This window comes from Artemia sp. Qi Xiang Cuo, chromosome 18 (assembly GCF_049724085.1).
Source record: "Artemia sp. Qi Xiang Cuo chromosome 18, ASM4972408v1, whole genome shotgun sequence".
NCBI lineage: Eukaryota > Metazoa > Arthropoda > Branchiopoda > Anostraca > Artemiidae > Artemia > Artemia sp. Qi Xiang Cuo.
The window spans coordinates 44,018,204-44,033,657 of NC_142811.1; the positions used below are offsets into that span (position 1 = coordinate 44,018,204).

Below are 15,454 nucleotides of genomic sequence, written 5' to 3' on the forward strand. Positions count from 1 at the left end.
ACATCAGGATCAGTACACTGTGAATTCAGATAATCTACCCGCACTCGTTGTTGTCGACAAATACCTACTAGTGGATGAAATCTAAAGAGTAGAAAAGTCGTTTTATCATGTATATAAAATTTTTTTTTTTAATAAACAATTTCACATACATCCTTAGAACATTTTATTATTAGAGCACTAAAATCAATATTAAATACACATGTAAGTATATTCTCCACTAGAAAGTCGTTCAATTGAGGTAAGTCAACGTAGATGTTGAGAAACTGTTTGTAGGTGTAACCACGACATCTGAACATGAAAAAGAGTAGTGCATGAAAGCCACATGTCTTAGTCGTTAAATCCTGTACTCTTCGTAGATTTTGAATAATGGTTTTCCCACTGCTTTCAATAAAGTTGCTGATGTATGGAGCGTAGAATTTATACGATAGGCCAAGAGGATCAAAAAATTCAATATTCTTCGCTGTTTGAAAGATGCTTAGCCAATGACCGGTCTTCAAAGTCGATGGACTGCTATTAACAATGATCAGGGTATTGTTAACACTTGGAATTTTTTCAATGAAGTCCGAAGGTAGGCAATAGGACTTGTACTGGGACATGTATGGATCCATACTAAATACGTTGATTATTTGATTTGTGTTCATGGTGCTAGGTCTAGTAGAACACTGCCGTCGGGCGTGATTTCCCAATAGGTTTCAAATTGACTCAGTGATATTAGCGTGATACTCTCAGTCAGAGCATTGGCAAATGTACACTCTAAACGTACATTCCCTGTTCGTACTATGCTCATATCCTGTGTGCCTGACAAATCCAAAACAATAACCCCATGATTTTTTGAAAACATTGAATCGGTTATTCCATTTTCAAATAGTTGAGAGTCATGATCTAGGGATTGCATGGTCAACTCGTACAGAGTTCTATAGGATTTTTTGTCAAACGATAGAGTGTACAGTGGAATACCATTCACTTTGCACACGAGGCTAGATAGACCGAAAAAATTAAAATCATGGGGGGATTCAGTCCCGGATCCAACGGCACTCCCACTCTTCACACAGGCCAAAGCCAATTTTGATGGGATTTCTCCAGTGATAAATGATTAATCGCTATAGCGACGAGAGCCGGTGGCTCTGTGACGTTGATTGGTGATTGTATGGGGGAAAAGAAGTTTAATGTTGTTGCCATTGGCTCTTAGCTTTTCCACTGCCAATGCAACAGAGCTCATAACTTGCTGTTGTCGGACGTGGAGACTTGCCGATGTGATAATGACATTTGCATCGGGTGCTGCAGGAAGTGTTTTTCTCAAAATGAAATTCGAAGTTGCCATCTGTAGCTTTATATCAATCTTGACATTTGGGGGTAGCCATTGGGATATATTGAATATCTCATGATTTAATTTTCCAACCATATGATACTCCTGGGTCACTGCAGTAGTCAACTCACCGTCAGTATCAACACCTGTTCGATATTCAAAGCCCAGCGATTGTCCTCTCATCTCCTTGTATGCCTTTGGTGTCATCATAATAAATTGTATGTAGCTTGCAGATTTGGATAAATTATTGCTCGTGCTCACCAATGTCCCATTAATAAATACATTAATTTGCTTGGATAGATTGTTTAGAATGCAGTTTTAAGAGGAGGTAAAGTCACCATCATTTTGACTTGTATTCTATGACTTTTTTTTCACCACGGCATTTAAATCAAAAAATTATGATGATAAGTCAATGAAATAGTGATTATTGGAAAATATTTTGAATTGTATATTCTCCGGGAAGTGTTGTTGGGGATGAAATTGTTCATATTAGCCATACTTGACACTGACATCAAAATTTTCAGCATTGAATAAATTCAATGATGAACTGATTGATGGATATGATTCCTTGTGGGGGAGATAAGTCATCTTAAGAGAAGAAATCCTTCTTTGATCTAACAATCTTTTTCTTTTTCTTCTTCTGCTGCTGCTTATTGGCCTTCGTTGTTTTATTCCTCAAAGTCCTTGTTGATGTCCTTTGCTTCCTGCCTGGGTAGAGACTGATGAGTGAATGACGCGAACGCATCCTTTTCAATCCCTCACCATTTTGTCTATATTTTAATTTCTCACCAACGACTCTTTCTTAAGATCTAATATTTTACTTAAAAATCTTAATTAAATTCTTCACCGACCACCAGTCCTCTTGTGTTGAGGCAGCAAAATTCTATGCAGCAGGCACAAGATATTTTTTGGCGAGGGGTAGTAAAGACTGGAATAGTCTAGCAAACCAGCTACCAAGACCCTAGCCAGACATTGTAGTACGCCCCTTGTAGAAGTCCATTCCATTGCCTATTTGACGTGGACTCAAAGCACCAACATAACAGTCAATATCGGGACAGACAAATGGAGTTCTTCTATTGTTCATTGCTTAGGTTATTGTACCGTCGTTGTCGTTGGCAAGGGGTCGAAAATGACATGTAATTACTGCTAAGCCTTTTGAAATTTCTATTGGATCACCTAATTAAGTTCTTAGTGTTAAATGACAGAGTTCCAAATAGGAAGTGTTTACGGGAATATACTGAAGATGCTTTATATTGTAGTGGTGAACATGTTCTTGATTGGTTTTTTGTTCAAGAACTCGTAGGAGGGGAACATTTGGATTACCATCCCGAGATGTTTCCACAAATGAAGCGTAGAGAAATATACAAGTGTCCGTGGAGAAGCTGGGTGCATAGTCTACATAGATAACATGGTCACTACCACTGAAATTTTCTGTCTTAATAATACGGTTTTTAAAACCGAGAACATCACGTAAATTCTCATTGAGGAAAATTCTTTCATTCTCAAATGGATTGGTAATATAAATTCTCCTTTGTTCCGTCGAGTAATTGAAAGTGAAGCCACCTTTTTTCGACTTGCAATTTTTTTGTTGATAACTCGACACAGTTCATGCATGTTATTGTATTCCCTGTAAGGGATGTTAGCAATAGGGTATTCATTAGAGTCAAAAGTTGCCATTTCACCTTCATCGCCGGATTCAAACGGTTGTATTGTCATTTAGTATGTACGGTCGTTTCCTTGAAGATCATATTTAGGGTCTAAGATGATATCGAAAAGGAACACATCAGACACGACGTCAAATTTCATAGCAGGGGAGAGTTTTGTCAAGAAATCACTTGTTGAGTTTAAGTTGTTTCAGATAGGAACATACACGTTGGAAATGAATGTTACATAGAAATCATGGTGCATTGTCAATATCTTCAACACCAATCCAAGAATCAAAATCAGAGTTGTTTCCTAGCCAGTGAACAAGTAACTGTTTCTTACCCTCGTGAGTACGTCTCTTTAATATCTTTTCAATTTGATAGATTTCACTGGCATTTTTAAATTTTTTTAATTCATAGTCATAAAAGCCGCCGAGAATCTCTTCATCTTTGGTATCACGCAAACGATAAGTTATGGGTTTAGTGTCTAGGATTTTTGCCACCTTAAAAAGTTCGGTGGACCACAAGTAAGTCCCCTTTTCAAAAACATTAGTTGTTCTATTAATTCGAACCGTATCACCAACATTGAATTTATTTTTCTTCTTCTTCTTGACAGCCGACGATTCATTGGAATACTGTTTAAGAAAGGTGTCAATTGTATCATGAACAGACTGATGAACTTCCGTTGGCGTAGAGTTGGATAATGATCGATGAGGTCGTTGATTATAAATCAACATGATTTTATCTAGATCACGAATAAAAGCCGGTGTATTTTTCAATGTACAATATCTTGAAATTAAAAGTCGAATAGTTCTTATCAATCGTTCGGCCAATGCAGCCTATATAGGACTGTGACCATGATAGAGCAGTGCACTATATGTTACTAGTACTTTTGTAACATGGGGATTAATAAATGTAATACTACAATCGGTTTGATTTTTTTTATGCTATTCCTATTCGAGAAAACTTTCAATGGCATGAGCAACTTCAACACCTCTCTTTGTTCGCAATGGAATTGCATATGCATAACGACTATAAACACTGATTGCAAGTAGAATGTACTTGTACGGTGTATTGTGACGCCGTTGAAGCTCATCTTGAGTCAGGAGATCTGCTTGCATTATATGCAATGGGTAAAAGGCTTTAGTTTTTCGAGATTGATTGGCACGAAGTATATGATTTCTATGCAGAGTGTAACGTGTGTCATTTTGTAGATCGTCTTTTACATTTTTATTGCGAATACCAGCGACTTTTGAAAGAATGGTGGGGTAACTTAATCTAACCGCCTCAACAATATATTCATAATAACAATTCAGAAATTCAAACAGATTGAACGTAAACACTTTGAGTAACGACAACTACACTTTTGTATACTGGCCACGGATAGTGATGGTGATGATGATGACTTGATACGTCTTCGCTTTAGTCCAGCTATCAGTGGTATGCTAGTATTTTCCAAAATTGATTTATAATCTTCGTGTACAAGCTCATTTTATAATGATGTCAATGTTGTTGTTGTTGTTGATGATGACGATGATGCCGGTTCATTTAATTTTTTTATAATTTGTCTATTGCCAATAATAATATTTTGGGAGTTTAATTTATTTAAAAATTAGTATATATTAGTGTCAAATTATAGTAGTCATTTAAGATTTGCAACCATGTCATAGATAAAATCAATTAGATTATAGCTCTTGCCCCGAATTATAATTCCTTCCCCATCGCTCTCAACTTGAATGTGATCACTTTCCAAGAGATAGGGTAGGAGTCGTTTTATTTTTTAAAGATATTTTTTGGGGATTATATTTACAATTTTAAATAAACTAGAATACAATTACTCCTTCTTTAATTGTATTGCACCACCAGAATGCTGTGAAGATGATTCTTTCTGGGGGTCAGCAGCAGCAACAGCAGTGGGCTTCGACAGATAGGACCTTTGTTTGTCCACTCGGTGAAGTGCATCTTGAAGTAAAAGCAGTTTTTTATCATCCTCAATATTCTCAGTGTCAAGGAATTTACTCAGATTGTTCTCAAAGTGTTCCAGGGGTGAGAGAGCGAGTTCTATTGGCGTAAATTTATAGGGTTTTGCCATTCTCTCTCTCTCTTTTAGAGAAAACTGTTTACAAGTCCTGCAATTATTGGCAGTAAAAGTGTGAAAAAGCTACCACCCGCCTGAAGAAGTCGTGTCCTTTTGAAATTATTTCCTTTCTTTTTAGATGCCCATGTACGTACAATGGAACGAGGTTGCTTTGCCTGTTGCTTAACTACTTCTGGTACTTGAACATTACCTTCGATCAAATTTAAACACAGTTCGGATCTTAGATTAATGAAATCATTGTCAATACTATGATTGAGCAGTGCCTTCCTGAGCGAAGGTTATGAAGTGCCTGAAACTGAAAACAATTGTCTATTTTCATGTAGGTTCTTTAGTGTCATGATATTAATTCATAGATCTTTTTGCTGCTAATAGGGATATATACTGTAATTTCATTTTCGAAAATATCTGTGACTACACGCAAATCCTCGGGTGTATTTTGATTAAGATCCAATAGGATGTAGCCGTAGGGTTTATTAGTTGCCTGATTGTATGCTGAGAGTAGAAATTTGGGGGCTCCTGGGTATATTTGTTTATTGAGAGTTATTAGCGAGCTAGAATCACGAACAACTCTGTAGATGATAGAGTAGGTGCAGTTCAATGCAAGTGTTCGCATACATTTCCTCTGATGAAAGAGAGTGTTTAGAACCAAAGTATCGGAAATGTGTTCTTGATGAGAGCGAACAGTGAACAGGTGTAGAATTTCTTGGGAACATTGTTCAATAGATTCAGCAAGATCGTCAATAATCAGACAGGAATTGTGTTCAATAATGATGAAAAAATCAAGTCCCTGTATGAATTGTATCTGCACCAACCCTGTCGTGGCAGCAATTGCTTTTATTTTATCATATGACTCCTGCCAAATACTATAGCACTAGTAGATTTTTTTCGGCTTTTCCACAAACATTTTATCACAATTTTTAATTATTTTAGTTAAGAGTGTTGTTTTGCCCGACATTGACGGTCCACACAGAAACGATCTGAATGGTGTTTTAAATTGATACATGTTCCCGTCAACAGCTAACCTGGACAACTAACTGTAGGCTATGGCCGTCTAATGGCTAAATAATTTCCTTATTACTACTACTTCTACTCCGTTCAAGAATAATAACGAGAAGAAGAAGAAGAATAAAGAATAATATTTTATTTTATTATATACATAAAAAAGGTGACAATACTTTAAATAAAAAAAATACTACATTGAAAAAGGCAAATTAAACATGAATAAAAAAAAAAAATACACTTTTTTTTTAATTTATTTATAAAAAAATATACAAAATTTACATAAACAATAGAAAAAAAAAAAAACAACCCCTTAAATAAATACACTTTTTTTTTTTCTGTTTATTTATTTATAAAAAAAAAATACAACATTTATTGGACTATTGCGCACTTGAAATATCATACAATGTTATTTACAACATTTTATATTTTGGGGTCCCCCCTCCCCCCGGGGAGCGGCCGCGGCGGCGGCGGGGGCCGGGCCGGGCAGCGCCGGGGGCCGGGGGCCCGCGGGGGGGGGCCCGGGCCGGGGCCGGCATTAAATACTTTAAATTTATCTGCCTTGCAAACACACACACACACACACACACACACATTGAAAATTGATTGTGATAGAGAAAAAAAAGAATTAAAAAAAAAAAAACAAAATAACCAAAAAAAAAAACCACCCACCCAATTTTTACTTTTTTTTTAGTGAATTTAATTTAATTTTTTTATACCGAGTTGTTTTCTTTACTCTGTACATTAAACTCGGTCTGAAATTAAATAATGACCGTGTGGCAATACCTTCACACCATCCTCAAGTACATAGACTTTGTCTGATATGGCCGACAGGGCGTTTTTGTCAACTTTAACTGTGTAGTTTTTAAATTGTAAAGAGTAAATCGCCATGACTTTCGCCCTTGGCACTAGACTAATTTCCACACAGTTTCTATATACACTCATGTTGAAATTATTTTCTACAAAGTGTGTAGGTACACCCTTGCAAACTTGTTTGATATCCTTGCCGTGCGTTTCCACACAGTATACCTTCGGTCCAGGAAACACACCACTGGATATCAGATCGCTACCCGTTTCAGATTTTAACATTAACAATTGATTTGGGGCCTGGCGTTTCACTAGCTCTGGGTAGACGGATTCGTCCCAACTAGTGTAGTCCATTCGTGAGCTAATGTACTCGCCATTTTCCAAATCATTCAAAAGATTTTCAGTTTTGACTTTTAACAGGAGTGAAGCAGTGTCCCCGTAATACACTTGAACTTGTCACTCGATTGGCCACTGTACTCTACATACATTATAATAAAATGAAAACATGTGTTTTCTGGATATTTCGGCTATTGCACTTCCCCCCTCAATATTTTTATTTAATACAATGTTTCTTGTTTTGCGATGTAGGAGAACCATTTTGGAGTCTATGATTGTGAATAGTGTGAAGTTTGAATCCGAAACTATTCGAGCACAATCTGTGGGATTGGTTACAATGTCACTATGACTTCTGTTTCATAAGCTTTTGCACATTTTTCCAAAGGCTGAACTCAAAATGAGTCTATAAACTTCTTCTTCAACCTTTGTTTTCGCTTGTTAACGCTCAATGATAAAGTTGTCAATAAAATTTTTAATGTAATGTTTTTTATAAAAAGGTATGGATCTCTTAATCATTGTGACTTTGAAACCATTGGACACCATCCATTTCAATAGCACGTGATGAACAACGATATTCTGTTTCGGGTTGAGGTCGGCAATTAGTTTTTGTTTTGAAGGTACCCAGGCCATACTCCCATCCTCTCCTAAGGATAAATTGTAAGGGCTCAGAGAATCCCTACCCACCGGTCTATTTATGCATGGAAAAACATAGTCTTTTACCAAGTCATGAATTTCCTTAGGTATTTCCCCGTCAATTTCAAAAAAGCATCCCTGTGCCCCATTCTCCTCAACACTGGCAATGTAGGGGAAATTCGAAGCACAGGGATTGTCAAGCCATTTATAATTGCCACACGGCAAACAGTAGTGAGACATTGCCGATGGGTAAAGGGAATTCATATCCAAAAAAACTGCGTCCGACTTTTTATCGGTGTGCTGTCCAGTCAGATCAGATTTCATGATACGATCTCCATGAAAAACAGAACCATGCCTAAGTGATCTCTTTAAAAACAGATGCCGATCCACATCAGTAATCAGACCAATCTCTTCTTTGCTGATTTTAAGTATCAATGCCAACACCAAAGGGGGGGTGGAAAAATAATAACCTAAATCCAACCCAAAATCCCCATAGATTTTATTCGTATTTTTGCACACAATATTAATAAGAGTGAGTACGTCACTACCCAAGGCTAGTTTACAACAATCCCACCCATTTTTACACTTACCCTTTACCCAACCTCTCTTAGCAAATTTATAGTCACTCGTGCTGCACACACTCTCAGTAAGATACTTGTAAAAGGCTTCAATGGGCGGTAGTGACACGTCCTCTACCCCCGAGTCAGAGTTGTAATAATCATATGGATATATAACCTTACACGTTAATAAATCATACATTTCATCATCGGGACCGCGCGGTTGGAGGAGGGGGACGCTATCAAAATTATCACCTTTCTACACCTGAATTAATTGACCTAAAGATTTGGAGAAGAAGCTGAACGAGTCTACAAGACGAATTTTATTCTGGCCCGTGGTACCCTTGTCAATAGTTTTCCACATTATATACAGGAGTAGCAGCGTATTCGGTGAATTAGATATACTATTATAAGACAGAGTCCGCTATATCCATGCGTCATCTACAACCTTTCCGTTGACACTTTGGGCAAACAAAGTAAGAGCAGATTTTAAGTTGTACTTGGACCTATGTATAAAAACGGGTATACACGGTTGCTTTCTAACGATTATATGGCTAGACTGATGGGCCACCCCCCTAAAGTGATTCCCTCCTGTTGGAATGTTCGGCAGCAAATGAGGAGGATTAATCACCTTCCTCCTCCCCCCAGTACCAATAACATTAGAAACTTCTCACTTGACCACCCCACACCGTTGACGATTTTTAATGGCAACTATTTCATATGTGGAGCGGACCATAGGATCTTGGGAATAGAGACTTAACGAAATTCCAGCGTTCACTGTTTTGATTAGACTAACCAATGCCGAGCGCATGCAGTCTTCACCGTCACTCAACATCTCCTCTACCTCCAACACTTGAATGGTATTATTGGAATCTCGTTGCACATGAGCGTAAGAGACCCCTATGACGTCAGGTATTTGAACACGATTTGAATATGCTGAATCGCACAAATCTGTCAGTTTGTCCACTCAGTCTAAAGCAATCTTATTGCTCCGTAAGAGTGTATTGTGAAAAATTTTTAAACGTAAGATCGCTCTATCTCCACTTACCATCTCCACAGCCTGGTATCCTTGGCGTTTACAGTGTTTCATGTGATTCTTTAACTTTAAATCAGAGTCAAATCTTGAGAGGCATGTTGGACAGTAATAACGTGCCTCATGTTTCTTACCCTCACTTAGAACCCTACTAATATCCGTAATCGGATTGAAATGACCGATTGAATCGGAGTCTTTGGGTGGGGTGTATAGAAGCCACACCCAATGTTCTACTGATTCAATTGAAGGAGCCCGCACTGGAAATAATACACCCTTCTTATCGGAACGCTGACCCTCTTCAAATTCTGTTTCATACTCTAACACCGTGACACCAATCTTTAAATGTGCATTAGCCCGCTCAAAAATATCTATTCCTTTTAGTGTCACGGGAAATTGACCATTTAAACAATTAAAGTTCACTTTGGGGAACTTTGAACCCTCCCTACCATTAACTGCCATTCTATACAACTTCTTCTTAGTGGCATCATTGCGCAGAGGTCTGTATGCCGCAATTAAAAACGCATACTTGAAACACTGCAGCCTCGTATCGAAACAGATTCGTTGTATCCCCCTACGCCCCTCTAAATTTGAATGATATTTTAATTCAATAGCCCTCTCCCCATGCCCACCTCTTACAATAAAATCCTTTTTAAACCTACAGATGTTAACATTTAAACTTTCAATAAATAAAACCACAGACCCACTCCCCCCTGCGGGATAATTTTCCCACTTACTGTGAATACTAGTGGCCCCATTTAGAACAACCTCCCCATAATTTGATAAATGCGGGTGTATTGCCAACATCTCTGTGTGCAAGTATTTCGAATACATCTCAACCGCACTTTCATTTAAAAAAAATATTTTTAGTGCTCTTGATGCTTTTAAACTGACCCCCACTCCCCCTACCCCCCTTTTTTGTTCAAGAATGGCTCGAATCTTATCCGTATATGACTGTGTAATGGCCAGGGGGTCTGTTATTATATACCCCGACACTAGAGAGTTGAAAGGGTCACCGAATTTGGCGCTGTAGACTAATGTGTGATGCAAGGCAGAGTTGGAGAGAAAAAAATACGGAAGAGGGGATACTGTTGCTGTTGTATTACTACTACTTCTATCTATAGCATTAAGTGGAGTGGTGGCGGGTGACAGAGAATTGCCAATAACACCACTCCCAGTCTGTTCAATCATATTGAGGGGATGTGGCATGAGGTCCCCTAGCACATATTCTAAGGTGTTTGGGGACAATTGGTCAAGCCAGCCTGTATTGTCCTCTGATCTAATTTCGTTATGAGGACCCGGTTCAGATTTACTTGTAACATCATCATCTAAATATTCACGTATGAAACTATCCGCACACTCTGGGTCCTCAACCATGTCAATATCACAGCTTAAGTCATCCAGGCTGACCATTTCCCCAAAAACATCGTTAAGGAATCCACTTTGCCACTCCATATTCTCGAGGACCAGTATAGGTTCATCCTTGAACTCTGCTGGTGGTGACAGAATTGATCCTGTAAATATAGTTGCCTCATCACTCAATGGTGTCGCTGGTGGTGGTGCTATATTTTTAATCTGTAGAAAAAAAAGTTTTATTTTTTATGTAAATTTTTTTTATAGTTAATAAACTTTGTCAATTTCTCATAGTCATTGTCACACTACCACCACCATCACCTAAACAATTAAAAGAAGAAGAAAGTTACATTGTCTTATGTCTTTCATAATGTCAACTGAACATGTTAAAAAATATATTTTTTTTTTTTTTTAGTCAGGAAAATGTAGTCTTATTCTTAGAAAAAATTAATGGTTTTATTCCAAAAATTTTTTTTTCAAACAAAAATACAAAATATGAGTCCCATTCGATTGTTTGACCCCCGCTACTATCCTAAGCTAAAGTTGGCGATATAGTATACTAAAGTAAATTTACTATTTACAATTTATTTCTGCATAGCCATGGTATTTTTCTTACATAGGGGACTCTATACCATTATAAAAAACTTTTAACAAATAATATAATACGATCATTCTTGCGATGTCTGAGACTATCGTACTTTGTATTTTTTAATTTAAAAAAAGCCAAAAAAAAGGTATTTTTTTTTTTTTTTAAATATTTTAACCAGGCCCGGGAGATATACAGTTTAACCCCAACAATCATAAGCTCCAGCTGAAGATAGCTTCAAATATTGAACTTTGTATCTTTAAAAAGTATAAATGTCACAAAAAGGTATTTTTTCAAAAATAGGGGGGCAAGTGCACCCACTACGATCCTAATCTCCTGCTGAAGATAGGTTCGAAGATTGAACTTTGTATTTTAAAAAAAAATATAAATACCACAAAAATGTATTTTTTAATAAATAGGGGGGGCAATTGCTCCTTATATCTAAATTGTCACCACTACTATCCTAAGCTCCTGCAGAAGCTAGTTTCGAATATTGAACTTGTATTTTTTAAAAGTATAAACTCCATATGTCGGTGGTTGATGGTGCTACCTTCTCAATAATCCGTATTTTCCTGTGTATTTTGCCAACGGATTTGTTTGAAGTTGACCTGGGCTGAATAAATACTTGTAAGAGAGAGAAGAACTTTTTTCTCCATTCATATCAACAATTAAAGTGCAATTAAAATGTTGGATGGTCCTTTTTTAGAACCCTCCCTCCCCTCCCCTCTCCCGGGGAGGACCCTTGGGAACCGGGAGCTTCCTTCGATGTAGGAGGATCGATACCCTTTCGAGTTAGGGGGATGGGGTATTGGACTTCACAACACTGTTCAAATAGAACAACCTCAAATTCTTTTTCGTAAACACCTAAGTGTCTCAATGAAATGATCAAAAACGGCTTCACCCAAATAAAGTTTCTTAAAATTACCGCGAAGAAATATTTGGAAATTATCAAAAAAACCTTTTTCCCTGTGTAAATTGCTTATTGAAGATATAGATCTTGCTATTTAAAGTCCAATTTGCATACGACCCTACTTAGAATTCATATCGGATTGAAAGGCGATGATAGATCTGATAATTATAGCGGATTTATTCAAATTCATTAGGCACGAAAATACAACTCTAAAAGTGCGCGTTAAATTTATATGATAAATTTTTTTAAATTTCGTGTTTTTTTTAAAAAATTTATTTTTTTTTTTCTAAAATTTAAAATTCAATATAAAAAAAAGTATTTTTTATTTAAGATGTAAGGTTTTTTTTTTTTTTTTATATAAATTAATGATAATAATTCATTTATATATATCTCTAATTTTGTTAATGAAAGAAAATTAAATAGCTTAAAAACAAATTTTAAGTTTTTAAAAAGCTATGACCCTGAGAAAATTTTGTCTTATTTTTTGAAAATAGGGATAGAAAAAAAAAATATGTATATACTTACAAATTCCGATTGGACCTCTATATCTGAACTCCTTTGTAATACTTGAGGGGGTTAAGGTCACAATCTTCAGTAGGTTGAGCTGAGGCATTATATAAGGCAGTCCACTCCCTTTTCAAGTTCCTTCCAGCTGATATGGAGCTAACACGGGGGTCAGAGGTCCCTGTCATTAAAAGATTATCAGTCATTGGATGGTCTTGTGTAGTTCTAGTAGCGAATTTGATAACTGAAGGTCTTGTAGCTTGCATTAGTACACCTTCGCTATATCGTGCCCTCTTTTCAGAAGGGGGTTTTGCATGTGTCCACTTCCTTTAAAAAAAAATGTATTTTTGGTTTGGTAAAATTATTCATTTTTTTTTAGGCATTTAAATTATTGTAAAAAATTTTTTTTTTTTTCAATATAGCTAAGCACTTTTTTCAAAAACACCCCGAAAACGGTTAAATTATAATTATAAAAATCACACCTTAATTTAATACTGGCCGGTAATTTTTTAAAAAAAAAACCATAAAAAAAAAAGCCGCCGTAAGCTTCAACCTATAGGATAATTATTTAGAGGTTTCAGCTCCTAAAAACAATAGACTTATAAGTATATAATTACCCTTAGTTCTAGTGTATGGAAAGAATTTCTTCATTAACTTAATGATAATTTCTTTTTAATAATGAGAAAATTTTTACTCACCAGAAATTGCTTTGAATTATCCATTTTTTCTATGTAATTACAAAAAATGTCAGTTGTGTTATGTTCAATAAACTGTTCCAAACTGTTGAGGTATCCAATTTGAAACTTGAATATATACAAAAAATAATTAGCTTCTAAAAAAGATCCACCGGTTTTTCCAACACGGATGTAACCTACAAAAAAAACTTGTTTATCATGAAATAGAAATTCAGTTAATTTTGCCAGAAAAAACTTGAAGCAGAACAGATTATAACCAACCTGTTTTGTATGGGCACGTATGCAAAGTATATACCTTCAAGCAAATTCCACATGATATTTTAAATTACTATAGCTTCTATAGAAACGGTACCTCTTTGCAAATGACCCTGGTAACCGTACAATTCGTTGAAAAGGGACAAGGAAACCTACACACATACCCATGCCTAAGGCGTAGGTTTCCTTGTCCCTTTTCAATATACAGAGGGTTTTTCTTGTCCCTTTTCATGTCCCTTCTCAATATATAGAGGGTTTTCTTGTCCCTTTTCATGTCCGTTTTCAATATATAGAGGGTTTTTCTTGTCTCTTTTCATGTCCCTTTTCAATCAGCACCTAGGTTACTACTCCTGTCATAATATTTTGCAAAAAATTTAGGCTAAGTTCACAATGATGAACTAATAGAAAGTTTCTCTTGTTTATATCTCAATAAATAAATAATTTTGACAAGAATCATCTATTGGTGACATGATTGTTTACAGATTGTTAAATCGTGCCAGACATCCTTTTGTTTACAAACAGGAAATTCTAATTTTTTTTTTTTTTTGTTAAAATAACTGTGAAAATCTGCTCAACACATGCTCTAACAAAAGGACAATGTTATAAAAAGTGTTCCCTTACAATACCTCAAGATTAGAAGGAAGTATTGATTCATATTTGCTATAAATAATAAAATTTCAGTTAAAATTCTTAGGATGACGATTTGTAAATAAAAAGCTTGCAATGTGTTAGTAAATGTTTAAAGTAAAGAGTGGGAGGCTTAGAAGGTAGGTCACCCATTATATAATGTTTATTTAAGTTCAAATGTTGCGCTTACTTTCATTTAAAAAGTTTAGCTATATGAGTTTCAGCTTTTCCTCTCAAGTCTAAATTATGCAAAGTTTTTGACATTTCATTACCAAACATTTTCTTGGGATCGACAATAATCATAATGCCGACATTTATCATTAGAGTGTAAGATCTGAACTCTGATCGTCAGATTAAAAGAGAGGCGAGCTCTAATAATAAATCGGTAGATATGGGGTGAGTTACATTGTTGAATGTTTATGATAAGAAAAATGTGGAGCACACTGGGAACTATTTGGATTGGGTATAAAAAAGGTACTGAATCTAATTAAGAAGGTTTTGCAAAAGTTTTTGAAAGACCATGTAGACATATCTTCTTCTTACTTCCAATTTCACCCAAATTCCAGCCTTAGGTGTATGGTGACCTAAATCAAATGATCTATCCTATTGTGTTCATTTGATCATTATCATCGTGATATTTTTCATTTCTTAACTGATTCTTATTTCTAATAGTTTCTATTTTTTTCTCAACATTCACATCTTTTTCACATCCAATTCACATCTTTTGTGAAAAATTGTTTTATGTTTGACATAAGAATCTGTTTAAATTGATTTGGATATTATTTCATCTTTTATATAGAGATTCACTATTTTGCATTCATGACACATTTACCTTCATCTCACGTTACATCAACATTAAATCATATCTTTTGATTAAACATCATTTCAAGCTGGATAAACAGAAAACAGCTGTATCAAATGTTACTATTGCTTTCCGTTTAATGCTTTTTCCAAATGCAATAAACCCCACCATACTAACTGTGGCTCCATTTTACTCAACTAGCGGCCAGATAAAGCTTTTGGAGGTAAAAAAAAAATAACGTCTGTATATAAGAAAAGATAGCTGATTTTGTAGATTTTTTTTTGTTAAAATCAGTTATATTTTGAATTTTGAA

General features: G+C 35.8%; 1 protein-coding gene across 1 annotated transcript in view; it reads left to right on the forward strand.

Annotated features, from left to right (window-relative positions):
- LOC148941523 (ras-related and estrogen-regulated growth inhibitor-like protein) overlaps nucleotides 1-15,454 on the forward strand; it is a 387,592-nt gene that overhangs the window by 136,484 nt on the left and 235,654 nt on the right. The gene's annotated exons all lie outside the window — the stretch shown is intronic.